The sequence below is a fragment of the Brachyhypopomus gauderio genome, chromosome 5 (assembly GCF_052324685.1).
Source record: "Brachyhypopomus gauderio isolate BG-103 chromosome 5, BGAUD_0.2, whole genome shotgun sequence".
Lineage (NCBI taxonomy): Eukaryota > Metazoa > Chordata > Actinopteri > Gymnotiformes > Hypopomidae > Brachyhypopomus > Brachyhypopomus gauderio.
In genome coordinates, this window is record NC_135215.1 from 5772271 (window position 1) to 5793786 (window position 21516).

At 40.2% G+C, this 21516-nt stretch overlaps 1 protein-coding gene and 1 long non-coding RNA gene across 2 annotated transcripts in view; one reads left to right on the plus strand and one right to left on the minus strand.

Annotated features, from left to right (window-relative positions):
• The window catches only part of LOC143514233 (uncharacterized), a 5078-nt gene extending 4712 nt beyond the window's left edge, over nucleotides 1-366 (minus strand). The window contains exon 1 of the long non-coding RNA XR_013130803.1: nucleotides 267-366. This is a non-coding gene — a long non-coding RNA (uncharacterized LOC143514233). The remainder of the gene's footprint in view (nucleotides 1-266) is intronic.
• Nucleotides 1-21516, plus strand: part of LOC143513749 (antigen WC1.1-like) — a 121873-nt gene that overhangs the window by 75430 nt on the left and 24927 nt on the right. The window lies entirely within an intron of this gene.

Here is a 21516-nt window from a genome sequence, read left to right on the forward strand (position 1 = left end):
CCGACGTCAAAAACAACACATTTCTGACATTTGTCTAATCGGACTAGCATGCTAAGCGCAAACAGCATGATAGCATTGAACAAGCACACGCGCTAATTACATTATAACATACTTTTATTCTTAATTTATCTAATTATCTCCCTCACTAAACTTTACGTACACACAGGTAACTTTATCACAAACAAGAACATTAACCCAGCATATTAAAAAACAGCACATTTTAGACAATTGTCTTACACTACTTAAGAGACCAAAGCACATCTTACCTCAACAAGAGCAGAATGAACGAAAGAACCTGATCGCACGTGCTAGGGAACATTCTGGGGCGGGGCCATCGACCAGAACAGGATACACGGGCAGCAGACACCCTTCAACAACCACAACGACTTTAAGTCCACATCAGTCAATCTTTTAACGCCATCACATTTGTTGTGATCCTAATATTTATGATTCTGAAAATCAAATATTTAGAAGTAAATGTCTTGTGTGGTTTTCATGTCCCATGGCCTCAAAAACGCACACACACAGCCCTGTAACTTAAGTAAACATGCACTCACTTTCTTTATTATACTTGGCTACCACAAGAACACCATGACAAACCAAAATAAGTATTTGTCAGCATGTTGATAAATTCTGTTTTTTTTATTATTATTATTTAGTCATGTTTTTTACTGCCTAGGCCTATTGTCTAGACTTCTCATTAAGAAATCCACGTCAAGCATTCTAATCAAAACGTATCACATATAGCATAAACACTCACAGATCTACCTACAGTACTCACTACACATGGTCTTTTCTCCCTCTTATCTCTCTCTGTATTACACACTCCACCATATTATGTCAGACATGCTCACTGTGACAACTAACACTGCCCATTATACACACACAGACACACATTCACATACAGCCCTTACTCATGAACACTTTCACATAATCACAACAAACCTATCTCTCTCTCTCTCTCTCTCTCTCTCTCTCTCTCTCTCTCTCTTTATTACACATGCACACACATGCACTGGCCTACCTATTGGTTTCATATACACATTGCTTCACCCATACCTACCCAGTGATTACATACATGCTTACGCATTTCAGTCATAGGTTCAGCACATACACTACATACACCATCATCAGACATGTGAGTTGTCTGTGACAACTGACACTCCTAAAACCTCTTCATGACATATATATTTCATATTGCAACTGCCCCATAATTACACTGCCCTAGCCATTCTTATCCATACTTCAGGGACTAACAATCACATGCACAAACTAACATTTAGTTTGTTTTTGATAACACTCACACACTCTCTCTATCACACACACACACATGCCTTCCTAGGCAAACAAATACAGCTCTAGCTCATGAATGCTTTCATGTACTCACACCAAACGTCACAGGCACACTCCTGTCTTGTCAGACATGTGAGTTCACTGTGACAACTGACACTGCCCATTATACACACACTCACTGCTGTGTAGTGAAAGTCTAAACAGCGAATGCCAGGGTGAGTCTGACTCCTCAGCTCACAGCTCTGCCCAGTTTTGGGGAGGGCTTGATTTCAGAGCTCAACTAGGTGAGGAAAAGCAATATGTAGCCTTTCCCTTTTACTCTTCCATCTAGAGGTTGCTGAGCACTTAACCACTTAACGCACGCACACACACACACACACACACACACACACACACACACACACACACACACACACACACACACACACACACACACACACACACACACACACGTGCAGTCAAAGGCCAAGTGGTTTATATATGCAAACTGAGTGAAAGTCACAATGTACACGAGTAGATGATTGGCAAATATTTTTATTAAAGATGAAATGATGAGTGATGGGTTTGTTTTGGTTTACAAAGATAAACAACTGACAATCAATAAGAGCTGTGTGAAGGATATATACAGCATGCTAAACAATGTAGTCCTACAAGAAATAACTGATAATTATGATTACAACAAGCATAGTCATCTACTTAGTTGTCATTCCTGAGAAGTCGTAGGCACTATGATAGTGCTTCTGTATATGGTATGAGAAGACGACTAAACACCAGTAGCCAATCTGTGCAACAAATGTCATGGTAGAGGTGCAAATGTGCATAACAAGTGGTCCAATAATTGCAGTATTTTTCATGCATTGTGTGAGTCCTGTAGTGCTTCATAGTGTCTTACAATGAAAGAAAGTCCACGTGAATGCAGAAATCAACAGTGCAACGGAGAGTACAGATTTCTCAAGCTGTTCATATTTCAATTCACATGCAACTCACATAGTATGTTAAGGCATAACATTGCCTATTATACGCAAACACAAACACACACATTCACATATACAGCCCTAATTCATGAACACTCAATCACACCAAGCCTATCTCTCTATTACACATGCACACACACATGTACTGGCCTACCTATGGGTTTCAAATACACATTGCCCTAGCCATACCTACCCAGTGACGACACAAACACACACGTGCACAAGCACAGGCACACACATGCTTACTCAAGTGTTTGCATCTCAGTCACAGGTTCAGCAGGGAGTGACACAGAGCCTCAGTCTCCCACACACGCTGCCACTCACACAAACATCCCCCCGTCAACCACCACACAATATGTGGGAAACGTATTGTAATTGCTGAAATTTTTCTTATTATTAGGGTTCACACACATAGTGTGGGAAACCTATTGTAATTGTTAGGTTATTTTTTTTTCTTTTGGTCCATATCTCCCACACTGTAGGTCCTAGAAATAAAATTCCACTTCAGTTGCATTCCTTGGCTCTAGCCAAACGAAAAAGCCTCAAGATCCGCCCACTTAGATTTTTTGCTAATTTGCATAATAAGCAAAACTACTTTTTTATACAATTTTGGTGTCAAAATATTCACAAGAATCTCATTATCAAACATTTCGAAATTTCCATACAGTCTGGTTGTCACATGTCAATCAATAGCTCAGAGGAGTGGCGAAATTTACTTAAAAAGCTGTATCTCAGCAACGCTTTGACCAATCTTCATGAAAATTTATCAGTTGTTAGGGCAAATGACTCAGAGGTCACAGGTCAAAGCTGGCCACGATTGTCCAATAGGGGGCGCTATAACATGGGAAAAACTGTTTCTCAGAAACCATTAGTCACATCAAGCCAAAACTTTAGAGGCATCATCAGGGGCCCAAGTGATATCAAGACACACAATGATGACATCATCACTCAAAAAACCATTTATTGCCTGAGGTCTTTGTGAGGTATACCAAGTTTGGTTCAAACTGTCGGGGGCGCTACAGTACCCAAAAACCTAAGAAAACATAAAAACTCATGCAGATCAATGAGTTCTATAACATTGCAATTACATCTTATAACAAAAAGTGCACTGCCTGACCAGAAATGAACCTTTTAATTCACCAAAATGTCATATTGCATTACTGAGATTAATGAAATATCAGTATGATAGTACTTGGGCTCCATCTAGTGGCCAAACACCGGAACTGACTGAAAACTATTGCTCACATGAAACATCACACAAACACACACAAAGCTGATCTCAGCATGGGATTTAGTTCTGTGATCTGAATCATTTTGCCAATACACATTATTTTGATCCTTTTTGGCCTTTAGTGCCCCAATTGAACCTTTTTTTGCACATTGTTTTATTTGTGCATTTTTTCCACTCAAACAGCTTCTTTTCACATTTAGGGTCTAAAGGACCTTTTGGGCCTCTGCCTATTGAGGCCAAGAGGCCTATTCGTGTGTGAACCCGCCAATTGCCGCTTGCGGCTATATTTAGGGGTCCAAGCACCAGCGGTGCTGGAACCCTATTGGTTTTGTTCCGATTATTATTAGGGTTCACACACATAGTGTGGGAAACCTATTGTTATTGCTCGGATTTTTCTTTCTTATTATTAGGGTTCACACACATAGTGTGGGAAACCTATTGTTATTGTTAGGTTTTTTCTTCTTTCTTATTAGGGTTCACACACATAGTGTGGGAAACCTATTGTTATTGCTCGGATTTTTCTTTCTTATTATTATTATTATTATTTTTCTCCGCATAAAACGCATACTGCAGCCTAGACCGTAAGGCCCAGGGAGACCAAACTTGGCAGACTGGTGTAGTCTGTTTGCGGGACCGTGCTAAAGTACAGAGACCCACATTGGCCTGATGGTGGCGCTATAGCGCAGCATTTTGCGTTTTGGTCCATATCTCCCACCCCGTAGGTCCTAGAAACAAAATTCCACTTCAGGTGCATTCCTTGGCTCCAGACAAACAAAAAAGCCTCAAGAACCATTAAGCTCCGCCTACTTAGATTTTTTGCTAATTTGCATAATATGCAAAACCTACTTTTTTATACTAGTCCCTGGTTTTTCATCGGATTTGTTCAATCTTGGTGTCAAAATATTCAGAAGAATCTCATTATCAATAAATTTGAACAAAATTGTTACATTTGCATACAGTGTCGTTGTGACATGTCAATCAATAGCTCTGAGGCGTGGCCAAATTCACTTCAGCAGCTATATCTCAGCAATGCTTTGACCTATCTTTATGAAAATGTATCAGTTGTTAGGGCACATGACTCAGAGGTCACAGGTCAAAGCTGGCCACGATTGTCCAATAGGGGGCGCTATAACATGGGGAAATTTGTTTCTCAGAAACCATTAGTCACATCAAGCCCAAACTTTACAGGCATCATCAGGGGCCCAAGTAGTATCAAGGCACACAATGATGACCTCATCACTCAAAAAACATGGCCGCCATGAGCCAATTAATTTTTATTTGAATTAATTGGCCATTTGACAGACTTACCATTGGCCAATCAACATGAAACCTCATCACTGTGCATATCCCAGGACTATGTGTCATACTGTGCAGTGTTGAAACATTTGGCCACTAGGTGGCGCTATTTGTGAAAATCATGCATAACTCCTCCAAATTTTCACTTAGGAACATGCAACTTGTTTCTTTTTATACCTTGCAGTAGACCTGACAACTTTGCATTTACAAGTCCTATTAAAAAATGCATACTTTTGTCACATTCATCAATTGTTTGAAAATAGCTCTTTAAGAACTAGTCCTAGGAATTTGATCCAATGATGGCAAAAATGGCATAGGCATAATCTGTAGACACTGTAGTTAACTAAATAAGGAAAAAATGTTGCATTTTTATTTGTCTGATTGGTCAATTTTTCCATTATATCCTTCTGGCCATGCCATAAATGACCTTTATTGCTATAACTCATAAACCATGTAAGTGATCAACTCCCAATTTGAAAGGCTTTTATACACTGAGGTCCTTGTGAGGTAGGCCACGTTTGGTTCACATTGGCCTGTCGGGGGCGCTACAGTACCTAAAAACCTAAGAAATCATAAAAACTCATGCAGCAATGCTCTTATGCAGAATACAGACAAGTAATGGGGCTTGTATGATTCAGATCAATGAGGTCTTTAACATTGCAATTACATCTCATAACAAAAAGTGCACTGCCTGAACAGAAATGAACCTTTTATTTCACCAAAATGTCCTATTACATTACTGAGATTAATGAGATATCAGTATGGTAGTACTTGGGCTCCATCTAGTGGCCAAACACCAGAACTGACTGAAAACTATTGCTCACATGAAACACCACACAAACACACACAAAGCTGATCTCAGCATGTGATTTAGTTCTGTGATCTGAATCATTTTGCCAATACACATTATTTTGATCCTTTTGGGCCTTTAGTGCCTCAGTTGAATTGAATGTTTTGTCACATTGATTTATTTGTGCATTTTTTCCACTCAAACAGCTTCTATTCACTTTTGGGTCTAAAGGACCTATTGGGCTTCTTTTTGCCTGTTGAGGCCAAGAGGCCAATTTGTTAGTCTAAAAGACCTTTTGGGCTTTTTTGCCTTTTTTTGTGTGAACCCGCCAATCGCCGCTTGCGGCTATATTTATTATTATTATTTTTCTCCGCATAAAACGCATACTGCAGCCTAAACCGTAAGGCCCAGGGACACCAAACTTGGCAGACTGGTGTAGTCTGTTTGCGGGACCGTGGTAAAGTACAGACACCCACATTGGCCTGATGGTGGCGCTATAGCGCAGCATTTTGCGTTTTGGTCCATATCTCCTACCCCGTAGGTCCTAGAAACAAAATTCCACTTCAGGTGCATTCCTTGGCTCCAGACAAACAAAAAAGCCTCAAGAACCATTAAGCTCCGCCTGCTTAGATTTTTGCTAATTTGCATAATATGCAAAACCTACTTTTTCATACTAGTCCCTGGTTTTTCATCTGATCACCACAATCTTGGTGTCAAAATATTCACAAGAATCTCATTATCAAGGAACATCAACAAAACTGTGACATTGGTATACAGTCTGGTTGTCACATGTCAATCAATAGCTCTGAGGCGTGGCCAAATTGACTTCAGCAGCTATATCTCAGCAATGCTTTGACCTATCTTTATGAAAATTTATCAGTTGTTAGGGCACATGACTCAGAGGTCACAGGTCAAAGCTGGCCACGATTGTCCAATAGGGGGCGCTATAACATGGGGAAATTTGTTTCTCAGAAACCATTAGTCACATCAAGCCCAAACTTTACAGGCATCATCAGGGGCCCAAGTGGTATCAAGGCACACAATGATGACCTCATCACTCAAAAAACATGGCCGCCATGAGCCAATTAATTTTTATTTGAATTAATTGGCCATTTGACAGACTTACCATTGGCCAATCAACATGAAACCTCATCACTGTGCATATCCCAGGACTATGTGTCATACTGTGCAGTGTTGAAACATTTGGCCACTAGGTGGCGCTGTTTGTGAAAATCATGAATAACTCCTCCAAATTTTCACTTAGGAACATGCAACTTGTTTCTTTTTATACCTTGCAGTAGACCTGACAACTTTGCAATTACAAGTCCTATTAAAAAATGCATACTTTTGTCACATTCATCAATTGTTTGAAAATAGCTCTTTAAGAACTAGTCCTAGGAATTTGATCCAATGATGGCAAAAATGGCATAGGCATAATCTGTAGACACTGTAGTTAACTAAATATGGAAAAAATGTTGCATTTTTATTTGTCTGATTGGTCCATTTTCCCATTATATCCTTCTGGTCATGCCATAATTGACCTTTATTGCTATAACTCATAAACCATGTAAGTGATCAACTCCCAATTTGAAAGGCTTTTATACACTGAGGTCCTTGTGAGGTAGGCCACGTTTGTTTCAAATTGGCCTGTCGGAGGCGCTACAGTACCCAAAAACCTAGAAAAGCATAAAAACTCAGGCTGCAATCTTGTTATAAAGAATACAGACAAGTAATTGGTCTTGTATGATTCAGATCAATGAGATCTATAAGATTGCAATTACATCTCATAACAAAAAGTGCACTGCCTGACCAGAAATGAACCTTTTAGTTCACCAAAATGTCATTGCATTACTGAGATTAATGAGATATCAGTATGATAGTACTTGGGCTCCATCTAGTGGCCAAACACCGAAACTGACTGAAAACAATTGCTCACATGAAACACCACACAAACGCACACAAAGCTGATCTCAGCATGTGATTTAGTTCTGTGATCTGAATCATTTTGCCAATACACATTATTTTGATCCTTTTGGGCCTTTAGTGCCTCAGTTGAATTGAATGTTTTGTCACATTGATTTACTTATGCATTTTTTCCACTCAAACAGCTTCTATTCACTTTTGGGTCTAAAGGACCTATTGGGCTTCTTTTTGCCTATTGAGGCCAAGAGGCCAATTTGTTGGTCTAAAAGACCCTTTGGGCTTTTTTGCCTTTTTTTGTGTGAACCCGCCAATCGCCGCTTGCGGCTATATTTATTATTATTATTTTTCTCCGCATAAAACGCATACTGCAGCCTAGACCGTAAGGCCCAGGGAGACCAAACTTGGCAGACTGGTGTAGTCTGTTTGCGGGACCGTGCTAAAGTACAGAGACCCACATTGGCCTGATGGTGGCGCTATAGCGCAGCATTTTGCGTTTTGGTCCATATCTCCCACCCCGTAGGTCGTAGAAACAAAATTCCACTTCAGGTGCATTCCTTGGCTCCAGACAAACAAAAAAGCCTCAAGAACCATTAAGCTCCGCCTACTTAGATTTTTTGCTAATTTGCATAATATGCAAAACCTACTTTTTTATACTAGTCCCTGGTTTTTCATCGGATTTGTTCAATCTTGGTGTCAAAATATTCAGAAGAATCTCATTATCAATAAATTTGAACAAAATTGTTACATTTGCATACAGTGTCGTTGTGACATGTCAATCAATAGCTCTGAGGCGTGGCCAAATTCACTTCAGCAGCTATATCTCAGCAATGCTTTGACCTATCTTTATGAAAATTTATCAGTTGTTAGGGCACATGACTCAGAGGTCACAGGTCAAAGCTGGCCACGATTGTCCAATAGGGGGCGCTATAACATGGGGAAATTTGTTTCTCAGAAACCATTAGTCACATCAAGCCCAAACTTTACAGGCATCATCAGGGGCCCAAGTAGTATCAAGGCACACAATGATGACCTCATCACTCAAAAAACATGGCCGCCATGAGCCAATTAATTTTTATTTGAATTAATTGGCCATTTGACAGACTTACCATTGGCCAATCAACATGAAACCTCATCACTGTGCATATCCCAGGACTATGTGTCATACTGTGCAGTGTTGAAACATTTGGCCACTAGGTGGCGCTATTTATGAAAATCATGCATAACTCCTCCAAATTTTCACTTAGGAACATGCAACTTGTTTCTTTTTATACCTTGCAGTAGACCTGACAACTTTGCAATTACAAGTCCTATTAAAAAATGCATACTTTTGTCACATTCATCAATTGTTTGAAAATAGCTCTTTAAGAACTAGTCCTAGGAATTTGATCCAATGATGGCAAAAATGGCATAGGCATAATCTGTAGACACTGTAGTTAACTAAATAAGGAAAAAATGTTGCATTTTTATTTGTCTGATTGGTCAATTTTTCCATTATATCCTTCTGGCCATGCCATAAATGACCTTTATTGCTATAACTCATAAACCATGTAAGTGATCAACTCCCAATTTGAAAGGCTTTTATACACTGAGGTCCTTGTGAGGTAGGCCAAGTTTGGTTCAAATTGGCCTGTCGGAGGCGCTACAGTACCCAAAAACCTGAGAAATCATAAAAACTCACGCAGCAATCTTGGTATGCAGAATGCAGACAAGTAATGGGGCTTGTATGATTCAGATCAATGAGGTCTATAACATTGCAATTGCATCTCATAACAAAAAGTGCACTGCCTGACCAGAAATGAACCTTTTAATTCACCAAAATGTCATTGCATTACTGAGATTAATGAGATATCAGTATGATAGTACTTGGGCTCCATCTAGTGGCCAAACACCGAAACTGACTGAAAACAATTGCTCACATGAAACACCACACAAACGCACACAAAGCTGATCTCAGCATGTGATTTAGTTCTGTGATCTGAATCATTTTGCCAATACACATTATTTTGATCCTTTTGGGCCTTTAGTGCCTCAGTTGAATTGAATGTTTTGTCACATTGATTTACTTATGCATTTTTTCCACTCAAACAGCTTCTATTCACTTTTGGGTCTAAAGGACCTATTGAGCTTCTTTTTGCCTATTGAGGCCAAGAGGCCAATTTGTTGGTCTAAAAGACCCTTTGGGCTTTTTTGCCTTTTTTTGTGTGAACCCGCCAATCGCCGCTTGCGGCTATATTTATTATTATTATTCTTCTTTTTCTGCCTTAAAACGCGTCGTGCAGCCTAAACCGTAAGTCCTACAGACTTCTCCTTTGGCCAACTTGTAGTACTCCTCTCCGCTACTCAGGCGCAACACGCCAGCCCGATCCGACCATAGGTGGCGCTATAGCGCACAAAATCGCATGAAAAAGTTTACACAGGTGTTTCTCCTACACCGTATGTCCTAGAGATAAAATTCAAACTGCATCTGATCAGGCATGAGCTCATCTAAAAAAAGTTCCATTGAAGCTATATGCTCCGCCCCTTACATGTCGAGCTAATTTGCATAATATGCAAATACACACACATTTTTGAGCGCGTACTAGTCCCTGGATTTTTCACATACATGCACATATGTGGTATCCAGGCGCTCACAAGAGTCTGAACTTTAATTGTTATGGAGCCAAAGTGCACATTTCTGCACATGGGCGTGGCCACATGCATCACAAGTCAAGCGTAGAAAATTCCTTCGCCAAAAATCCACATATTCTGCTGTATCTCAGGCATACTTTCATGTATTCACTCCAAATTTCACACACATGTACCTATTGGGTGTCTAGACCGGCACATACATTTTGGCAGACATGCACACCTAGGTGGCGCTATAACGGCCAAAAAACTCTCCTGCCCACACCGATTGGCCAAATAACTCCAAACTTGGTACGCATCATCTATATGCACCTATGACACAGGTCCTTGACCTGCACCATCATATGTCCAATATGGCCGCCGCTATCGACCAATCAGCTTTCAGTACACCTTTCACAAGCTTATCATATGCCAATCAACATGAAACTCACATATTATGTTCATCTACACACCCTCTAAGACATACTCAAGTATGACGGGAATTGCACCACTAGGTGGCGCTATACTAGAAATTCCTGAATTACTCCTACATGCTTTCATGTAGAAGGACAATCATGATCTCATATGATTCTATGCAAAATCACTAACAACTTTGTAATTGCAAGTGCTTTGCAAAAAAGTACAGATTTTTGTGTATAATCCAATACATATAATTTACACTTTTCATACTAGTCCTAGGATTTTCACTCCATCACCTCAAATCACATATTATAATATCCAGCAGCATGTGAAATACAAAACTGGTGGAACAAATTCTAAGATTCTTGCAATTTAATATTTTTCATATGCATCACAATGGTACCGTCATGACATATGAACTGCATATTTCAAAAACTCCCCTATATAATGTCTGATTGTTATGAAAATGGACAGACACATTCAGAAGACCACTGAGGTGATATCTGCCAAGTTTGTGCCAAATCCATCCACAAATGGTTGTACTGTGAATATTTTCATTTTCTATGCTGAACATGCATGCAGATCAAAGGTCATTCTTTTCCTCAAAAGAGTTAGAGTTGAGCCTATTCCAGTCAGACCCATTAGCTCAATGGGTAGAGCAATGTGCTCCCAGCCACAATGCACGTGGACAATGGGGGTTCGAATCCCACGTTGGGCAGTATTCCACCATAAGTTTAAAAAGCTGCAATTTAGATTCTGTTTTTTGAGCAGGTACTTCATTCACGAACGTGCTTCATATACTTTCATGTACATTTCATATACCTTTACATGATGTACCAGTGGGGGCGCAAATCTTGCCAAACCTCAGCTTGGACCCCGTAATTGCCGCTTGCGGCTATATTTATTATTATTTTTCTCCGCATAAAACGCATACTGCAGCCTAAACCGTAAGGCCCAGGAAGACCAAACTTGGCAGACTGGTGTAGTCTGTTTGCGGGACCGTGCTTAAGTACAGACACCCAAATTGGCCTGATGGTGGCGCTATAGCGCAGCATTTTGCGTTTTGGTCCATATCTCCCACCCCGTAGGTCGTAGAAACAAAATTCCACTTCAGGTGCATTCCTTGGCTCCAGACAAACAAAAAAGCCTCAAGAACCATTAAGCTCCGCCTACTTAGATTTTTTGCTAATTTGCATAATATGCAAAACCTACTTTTTTATACTAGTCCCTGGTTTTTCATCTGATCACCACAATCTTGGTGTCAAAATATTCACAAGAATCTCATTATCAAGGAACATCAACAAAACGGTGACATTGGTATACAGTCTGGTTGTCACATGTCAATCAATAGCTCTGAGGCGTGGCCAAATTGACTTCAGCAGCTATATCTCAGCAATGCTTTGACCAATCTTCATGAAAATTTATCAGTTGTTAGGGCACATGACTCAGAGGTCACAGGTCAAAGCTGGCCACGATTGTCCAATAGGGGGCGCTATAACATGGGAAAAACTGTTTCTCAGAAACCATTAGTCACATCAAGCCAAGACTTTACAGGCATCATCAGGGGCCCAAGTGGTATCAAGGCACACAATGATGACCTCATCACTCAAAAAACATGGCCGCCATGAGCCAATTAATTTTAATTTTAATTAATTGGCCATTTGGCAGACTTACCATAGGTACATGCACATGAAACTGACATGGTATGTTCATGTACACACCCTCTAAGACATACTCATGTTAGAAGGGAATTGCACCACTAGGTGGCGCTATACTAGAAAATCCAGAATTTCTCCTACATATTTTCACTTATCAAGAAATGCTTGCACTCATATGATTGTATGCAGAATTCCTAGCAACTTTCTAATTACATGTGCTTTGCAAAAATGTACCACTTTTTCACTATTATCAAATATATATAACTTGTCATTTTCATACTAGTCCTAGCATTTTAACTCCATCACCTTTAAATCACACCTTGTAATACTCAGCAGACTCTGAAATGCTAAGATTAGCGAGAAAATCCTAAGGTTTTCACAAATTAATATTTTTCATATGCATCACAATGCTACCATCATAACACATCAAATTCACAGTTCAATAACTACGCCATAGTATGTCTGATTGTTAGGAAAATTGACATCCACATTCACATGACCATTGTGGTGCTGTGTGCCAAGTTTGAGCCAAATCCGTCTACAAACAGCTCTACAGTGAATATTTTCATTTTCCATACTGACCAGTGCAGGGAGGCATAGACAGCTGCTAAGACACGCACGTTCTCACACACGCTGCCCCCCTCCTCCACTCCCCCATCCTTCTAACACTACAACCCATGGGCTCTCCATCCCCCTCTCTCTCTTTCACATGCACTCACACAAACAAAGGCCTCTCTGGCCTATAGGTTTCACATACACACTAATTCTAGCCATTACTTCCAATTACCCAGTGACTAATATACAGATATTTAGCTTCTTTTTTCCACACACCCTCACACAGGACTTCCTATATGCTTCATATATACATTTCTCTAGCCATTTCCAACACACTAACTGATATTTAGCTTCATTTTTCCATCCACACTCTCAACACATGCCCTCTATACATCCTGAAATGACATAAGAGAGGACAGAGATATGTAATTCACATTTCACACACAACCTCTATATAACTGCATGCTTTACTTATCATCAAAGACTTGTTAGGCCAAGTTTGAGCCAAATCCGTCCACAAACAGCTCTACAGTGAATATTTTCATTTTCCATACTGAGCTGTGCAGGGAGAAGACGAGAGCTGCTCAGCCCACACGCACGTGCCATTCTCGCACACGCTGCCCCCCTCCTCCACTCCCCCATCCTTCTAACATTTTACAACCCATGGGCTCTCCCTCCTCCCTCTCTCTCTTTCACATGCACTCACACAAACAAAGGCCTCTCTGGCCTATAGGTTTTACATACACACTAATTCTAGCCATTACTACCAATTACCCAGTGACTAATATACAGATATTTAGTTTCTTTTTTTCCACACACCCTCACACAGGACTTCCTATATGCTTCATATATACATTTCTCTAGCCATTTCCAACACACTAACTGATATTTAGCTTCACTTTTCCATCCACACTCTCAACTCATGCCCTCTATACATCCTGAAATGACATAAGAGAGGACAGAGATATGTAATTCACATTTCACACACAACCTCTATATAACTGCATGCTTTACTTATCATCAAAGTCTTGTTAGATACACATTCCTAGTGGCCTCCCTACTATGGGCACAACAGTGAGAACATGTCAGAGTAGGGATGAGAACATCATGAACAGGCAAAGATAAGAATATTTGTGTTATTTTATTGTATAGTAAGCCATCACTCTTTGGTTTGTTTGAGATTCACATGTGACAGATTTTGTCAGCTAAATGACAAGGGTTAAAGAGTGGGGTTTACATGTGGGGCATTAACAAGAGCTCTCCTGCTGCTATGTTCACAACTTCTGACAAATTCAGCCAAAGGTATATTTATTTGACTAGGCCCCTGGGTCAGTATGTCAGTGCTTTTAACCTAATCTCAGCATTTGATTTAGTTGTATGGTCTGAATCATTTTGTTTAATGTCTTCCTCACTGTATGGCCTAGAAACAAAATTCTACTTCAGCTGTATTCCTTTGCTCAATCCAACCAAAAAAGCCTCAAGAAGCCCTTACTGCATACATGAAAAAACACACAAACACACACATACAAAGATAATCACAGCATTTGATTAACTTCTATGATCTGAATCATTTTGCCATGACATTTTGTTTTGATCTTTTGGGCCTTTATTGCCCCAGTTGAATAATTTTTTGCAAATTACTTTATCTGTCCATTTTTTGGACTGAAGTAGCTTCATATCAATTGTTGGTCTAAAAGACCCTTTGGGCTTTTGTGGCTTTTTTTGTGTGAACCCGCCAATCGCCGCTTGCGGCTATATTTATTAGGGTTCACACACGTAGTGTGGGAAACCTATTGTAATTGCTCGAATTTTTCTTCTTTTTTTTTTTTCTTCTTATTATTATTATTATTTTTCTCCGGATAAAACGCATACTGCAGCCTAAACCGTAAGGCCCAGGGAGACCAAACTTGGCAGACTGGTGTAGTCTGTTTGCGGGACCGTGCTTAAGTACAGACACCCAAATTGGCCTGATGGTGGCGCTATAGCGCAGCATTTTGCGTTTGGGTTCATATCTCCCACACCGTAGGTCGTAGAAACAAAATTCCACTTCAGGTGCATTCCTTGGCTCCAGACAAACAAAAAAGCCTCAAGAACCATTAAGCTCCGCCTACTTAGATTTTTTGCTAATTTGCATAATATGCAAAACCTATTTTTTCATACTAGTCCCTGGTTTTTCATCTGATCACCACAATCTTGGTGTCAAAATATTCACAAGAATCTCATTATCAAGGAACATCAACAAAACTGTGACATTGGTACACAGTCTGGTTGTCACATGTCAATCAATAGCTCTGAGGCGTGGCCAAATTGACTTCAGCAGCTATATCTCAGCAATGCTTTGACCTATCTTTATGAAAATTTATCAGTTGTTAGGGCACATGACTCAGAGGTCACAGGTCAAAGCTGGCCATGATTGTCCAATAGGGGGCGCTATAACATGGGAAAATTTGTTTCTCAGAAACCATTAGTCACATCAAGCCCAAACTTTACAGGCATCATCAGGGGCCCAAATGGTATCAAGGCACACAATGATGACCTCATCACTCAAAAAACATGGCCGCCATGAGCCAATTAATTTTTATTTGAATTAATTGGCCATTTGACAGACTTACCATTGGCCAATCAACATGAAACCTCATCACTGTGCATATCCCAGGACTATGTGTCATACTGTGCAGTGTTGAAACATTTGGCCACTAGGTGGCGCTATTTGTGAAAATCATGCATAACTCCTCCAAATTTTCACTTAGGAACATGCAACTTGTTTCTTTTTATACCTTGCAGTAGACCTGACAACTTTGCAATTACAAGTCCTATTAAAAAATGCATACTTTTGTCACATTCATCAATTGTTTGAAAATAGCTCTTTAAGAACTAGTCCTAGGAATTTGATCCAATGATGGCAAAAATGGCATAGGCATAATCTGTAGACACTGTAGTTAACTAAATATGGAAAAATGTTGCATTTTTATTTGTCTGATTGGTCAATTTTTCCATTATATCCTTCTGGCCATGCCATAAATGACCTTTATTGCTATAACTCATAAACCATGTAAGTGATCAACTCCCAATTTGAAAGGCTTTTATAGACTGAGGTCCTTGTGAGGTAGGCCAAGTTTGGTTCAAATTGGCCTGTCGGGGGCGCTACAGTACCCAAAAACCTAAGAAATCATAAAAACTCATGCAGCAATGCTGTTATGCAGAATACAGACAAGTAATGGGGCTTGTATGATTCAGATCAATGTGGTCTATAACTTTGCAATTACATCTCATAACAAAAAGTGCACTGCCTGACCAGAAATGAACCTTTTATTTCACCAAAATGTCCTATTTCATTTCTGAGATTAATGAGATATCAGTATGGTAGTACTTGGGCTCCATCTAGTGGCCAAACACCAGAACTGACTGAAAACTATTGCTCACATGAAACACCACACAAACACACACAAAGCTGATCTCAGCATGTGATTTAGTTCTGTGATCTGAATCATTTTGCCAATACACATTATTTTGATCCTTTTGGGCCTTTAGTGCCTCAGTTGAATTGAATGTTTTGTCACATTGATTTACTTATGCATTTTTTCCACTCAAACAGCTTCTATTCACTTTTGGGTCTAAAGAACCTATTGGGCTTCTTTTTGCCTATTGAGGCCAAGAGGCCAATTTGTTGGTCTAAAAGACCCTTTGGGCTTTTTTGCCTTTTTTGTGTGAACCCGCCAATCGCCGCTTGCGGCTATATTTATTATTATTTTTCTCCGGATAAAACGCATACTGCAGCCTAAACCGTAAGGCCCAGGAAGACCAAACTTGGCAGACTGGTGTAGTCTGTTTGCGGGACCGTGCTAAAGTACAGAGACCCACATTGGCCTGATGGTGGCGCTATAGCGCAGCATTTTGCGTTTTGGTCCATATCTCCCACCCCGTAGGTCGTAGAAACAAAATTCCACTTCAGGTGCATTCCTTGGCTCCAGACAAACAAAAAAGCCTCAAGAACCATTAAGCTCCGCCTACTTAGATTTTTTGCTAATTTGCATAATATGCAAAACCTACTTTTTCATACTAGTCCCTGGTTTTTCATCTGATCACCACAATCTTGGTGTCAAAATATTCACAAGAATCTCATTATCAAGGAACATCAACAAAACTGTGACATTGGTATACAGTCTGGTTGTCACATGTCAATCAATAGCTCTGAGGCGTGGCCAAATTGACTTCAGCAGCTATATCTCAGCAATGCTTTGACCTATCTTTATGAAAATTTATCAGTTGTTAGGGCACATGACTCAGAGGTCACAGGTCAAAGCTGGCCACGATTGTCCAATAGGGGGCGCTATAACATGGGGAAATTTGTTTCTCAGAAACCATTAGTCACATCAAGCCCAAACTTTACAGGCATCATCAGGGGCCCAAGTGGTATCAAGGCACACAATGATGACCTCATCACTCAAAAAACATGGCCGCCATGAGCCAATTAATTTTTATTTGAATTAATTGGCCATTTGACAGACTTACCATTGGCCAATCAACATGAAACCTCATCACTGTACATATCCCAGGACTATGTGTCATACTGTGCAGTGTTGAAACATTTGGCCACTAGGTGGCGCTATTTGTGAAAATCATACATAACTCCTCCAAATTTTCACTTAGGAACATGCAACTTGTTTCATTTTATACCTTGCAGTAGACCTGACAACTTTGCAATTACAAGTCCTATTAAAAAATGCATACTTTTGTCACATTCATCAATTGTTTGAAAATAGCTCTTTAAGAACTAGTCCTAGGAATTTGATCCAATGATGGCAAAAATGGCATAGGCATAATCTGTAGACACTGTAGTTAACTAAATAAGGAAAAAATGTTGCATTTTTATTTGTCTGATTGGTCAATTTTTCCATTATATCCTTCTGGCCATGCCATAAATGACCTTTATTGCTATCACTCATAAACCATGTAAGTGATCAACTCCCAATTTGAAAGGCTTTTATAGACTGAGGTCCTTGTGAGGTAGGCCAAGTTTGGTTCAAATTGGCCTGTCGGAGGCGCTACAGTACCCAAAAACCTGAGAAATCATAAAAACTCACGCAGCAATCTTGTTATGCAGAATACAGACAAGTAATGGGGCTTGTATGATTCAGATCAATGAGGTCTATAACATTGCAATTACATCTCATAACAAAAAGTGCACTGCCTGACCAGAAATGAACCTTTTAATTCACCAAAATGTCATTGCATTACTGAGATTAATGAGATATCAGTATGATAGTACTTGGGCTCCATCTAGTGGCCAAACACCGAAACTGACTGAAAACAATTGCTCACATGAAACACCACACAAACGCACACAAAGCTGATCTCAGCATGTGATTTAGTTCTGTGATCTGAATCATTTTGCCAATACACATTATTTTGATCCTTTTGGGCCTTTAGTGCCTCAGTTGAATTGAATGTTTTGTCACATTGATTTACTTATGCATTTTTTCCACTCAAACAGCTTCTATTCACTTTTGGGTCTAAAGGACCTATTGGGCTTCTTTTTGCCTATTGAGGCCAAGAGGCCAATTTGTTGGTCTAAAAGACCCTTTGGGCTTTTTTGCCTTTTTTTGTGTGAACCCGCCAATCGCCGCTTGCGGCTATTTAGGGTTCACACACATAGTGTGGGAACCCTATTGTAATTGCTCGGATTTTTCTTTTTAGGGTTCACACACATAGTGTGGGAAACCTATTGTAATTGCTAGAATTTTTCTTCTTTTTAGGGCTCCGAGCACCAAAGGTGCTGGAGGCCTATTGTAATTGTTAGGATTTTTCTCCTTATTATTATTATTATTATTCTTTTTCTGCCTTAAAACGGATCGCACAGCCCAAACCGTAAGGCCTACAGACTTGAAACTTGGTCAATAGGTAGTAGTCCCTCCCGCTACTCAGGCGCAAGACGCCAGCCAAATCCGCCCATAGGTGGCGCTACAGCGCACGCAAACGCATTCAAGTAAATTGCCAGTACCACGTATGTCCTAAATTAAAATTTTTTTCATATACATGTTCCTTGTCTCCAAACCTACCAAAAAGCCTCAAGAACCCATAAGCTCCGCCTACTTCGTTTTCGAGCTAATTTGCATAATATGCAAAATCGCACACATTTTTGAGAGCTAACTAGTCCCTGGATTTTTCACATACATGCACATATGTGGTATCAAAACGTTCAGAAGAGTCTGAACTTTAATAATCTTTAACAAAAAATGCACATTTCTGCACATGGGCGTGGCCACATGCCACACAAGTCAAGGGGCAAAAATTTCACAGCCAAAAATGCACATTTTCTGCTGTATCTCATGCATACTTTTACATATTCACACCAAATTTCATATACATGTACCTGTTGGGCGTCTACACCTGCCCATACATTTTGGCACACATTCACACCTAGGGGGCGCTATAACTGCCAAAAAACTCTCCTGCACACACCGATTGGCCAAATAACACGAAACTTGGTATGCATCATCTACATGCACCTCTGAGACAGGTCCTAGGTCTGCACCATCATATGTCCAATATGGCCGCCACCATCGACCAATTAGCTGTCAGTATACAATTTCACAAGCTTTACAAGCTTTACATATGTCAATTGACCTGAAACTCACATGGCATGTTCAGGTGCACACCCTCTAAGACATACTGGGGTATGATGGCAATTGCACCACTAGGTGGCGCTATACTAGAAACTCCTGAATTACGCCCACATAGTATGACATAAAACAACAAACTTGGACTCATATGATTCTACGTAGAATCCTTAACAACTTTGTAATTGCAAGTGCTTTACAAAAATGTACGGATTTTCATATATTATCAAATATGTATAATTTCCACTTTCCATACTACGCCTAGGATTTTCACTCCATCACCTCAAATCACACCTTGATATACTCAGCAGACTATGCAATGCAAATGTTGTGCAAAAAATCCTAAGATTTCCACAAATTTATATTTTTCATATGCATCACAATGGTACCATCATAACACATCAAATTCATATTTTAATAACTCCGCTATAGTATGTCCTATGTTTATGAAAATTGACATGCACATTCACATGACCATTGAGGTGATATGTGCCAAGTTTGAGCTAAATCCGTCCACAAATGACTCTACAGTGAATATTTTCAATTTCCATACTCAGCAGTGCAAGGAGCGGTAGAGAGCCTTTTGCAGGCACGCACGCTCTCATTCTCGCAGACGCAGAGTGCCCCTCTCATCCACTCCCCCCACACTCCCCCAACCTTCTAACACTTAACAACCCATGTCTCTGTCTCCCCCTCCCTCTCTCTATTTCACATGCACTCACTTCTCACACACGCAGAGTGCCCCTCTCATCCACTCCCCCCCACACTCCCCCAACCTTCTAACACTTAACAACCCATGGTCTCTGTCTCCCCCTCCCTCTCTCTATTTCACATGCACTCACAGAAAAAACAGGCCTCCCTATAAGCTTCACATACACACTGCCTTAGCCATGCCTACTCATACATTAGAGTAACACATATAAACACCTAATTCACACACACACACACACACATACACCTACTTATGTGTATGCATCACAAATTGAGCACATACACTGTCATGTCAGACATGTGAGTTCACTGTGACAACTAAGACTGCCCATTATATGCAATCACTCACACACATACACAACTCTAACTGATGAAAACAAACATTATCACACCAAACCCCTCTCTCTCTCTATTACACATGCACACACATGCACTGGCCTACCAATAGGTTTCACATACACACTGGCCTAGCCATATCTACTCTGCCTTCGCCGCAGGCATGCAAGTCGGTACCTATGCCACTTGCGAGGAGCCCGCTCATTGCCGCTTGCGGCTATATTTAGGGTTCACACACACATAGTGTGGGAACCCTATTGTAATTGTTAGAATTTTTCTTTCTTATTATTCTTTGTCCCATTTTTTGACCTAAAACGTATTGTGCAGCCTAGACCGTAATGCCTAGAAACCCCAAACTTGGCAAAAAGGTTCAGTTAACTCCAAGGACCAGATTCCCATACAGGGACCCAAATTGGCCTGATGGTGGCGCTATAGCAGACCATATTGACGTTTTGTCCATATCTCCTACACCGTAAGTCCTAGAACCAAAATTCCAGTTCCTATACATTCCTTGACTAAATTCAATAGGACAATTAATATACAACCATTAAGCTCCGCCCACTTAGATTTCGAGTTAATTTGCATAATGTGCAAAATCACACACATATTTGAGCGCGAACTAGTCCCTGGATTTTTCACATACATGCACATATGTGGTATCAAAACGTTCAGAAGAGTCTGAACTTTAAAATGTATCCAACAAAAATGCTAATTTCTTCACTACCTAGTCAGTATAAGCCAATCAAATGAGGGGGCGTAAATTCAATAGTAAATTTTGCGCATATGGAGCTCTAACTTAAGAAAACTTGCATGTAATGAGATGGCACTTCACAGACAGCTTCCCTGTGAGGGTCTGGGGCAGCTCGCAGAGGTTGCCATACCTCACCTGCTAGGGGGCGCTATAACATGCAAAAATTTGCCCCATGCACTCAGATTGGCCGATCCACATGAAACTTGACAGACATCATCTATGGGCTTCTGGAAACCAGGTCCTAAAGCAGACATGCCATACTTCCAAAATGGCTGACGTAATCGGCCAATCAGTGATCGGCACGCGTTTGACAGGCTTACAATTTGTCGATCTGCACGAAACCTCTTGGGTGTG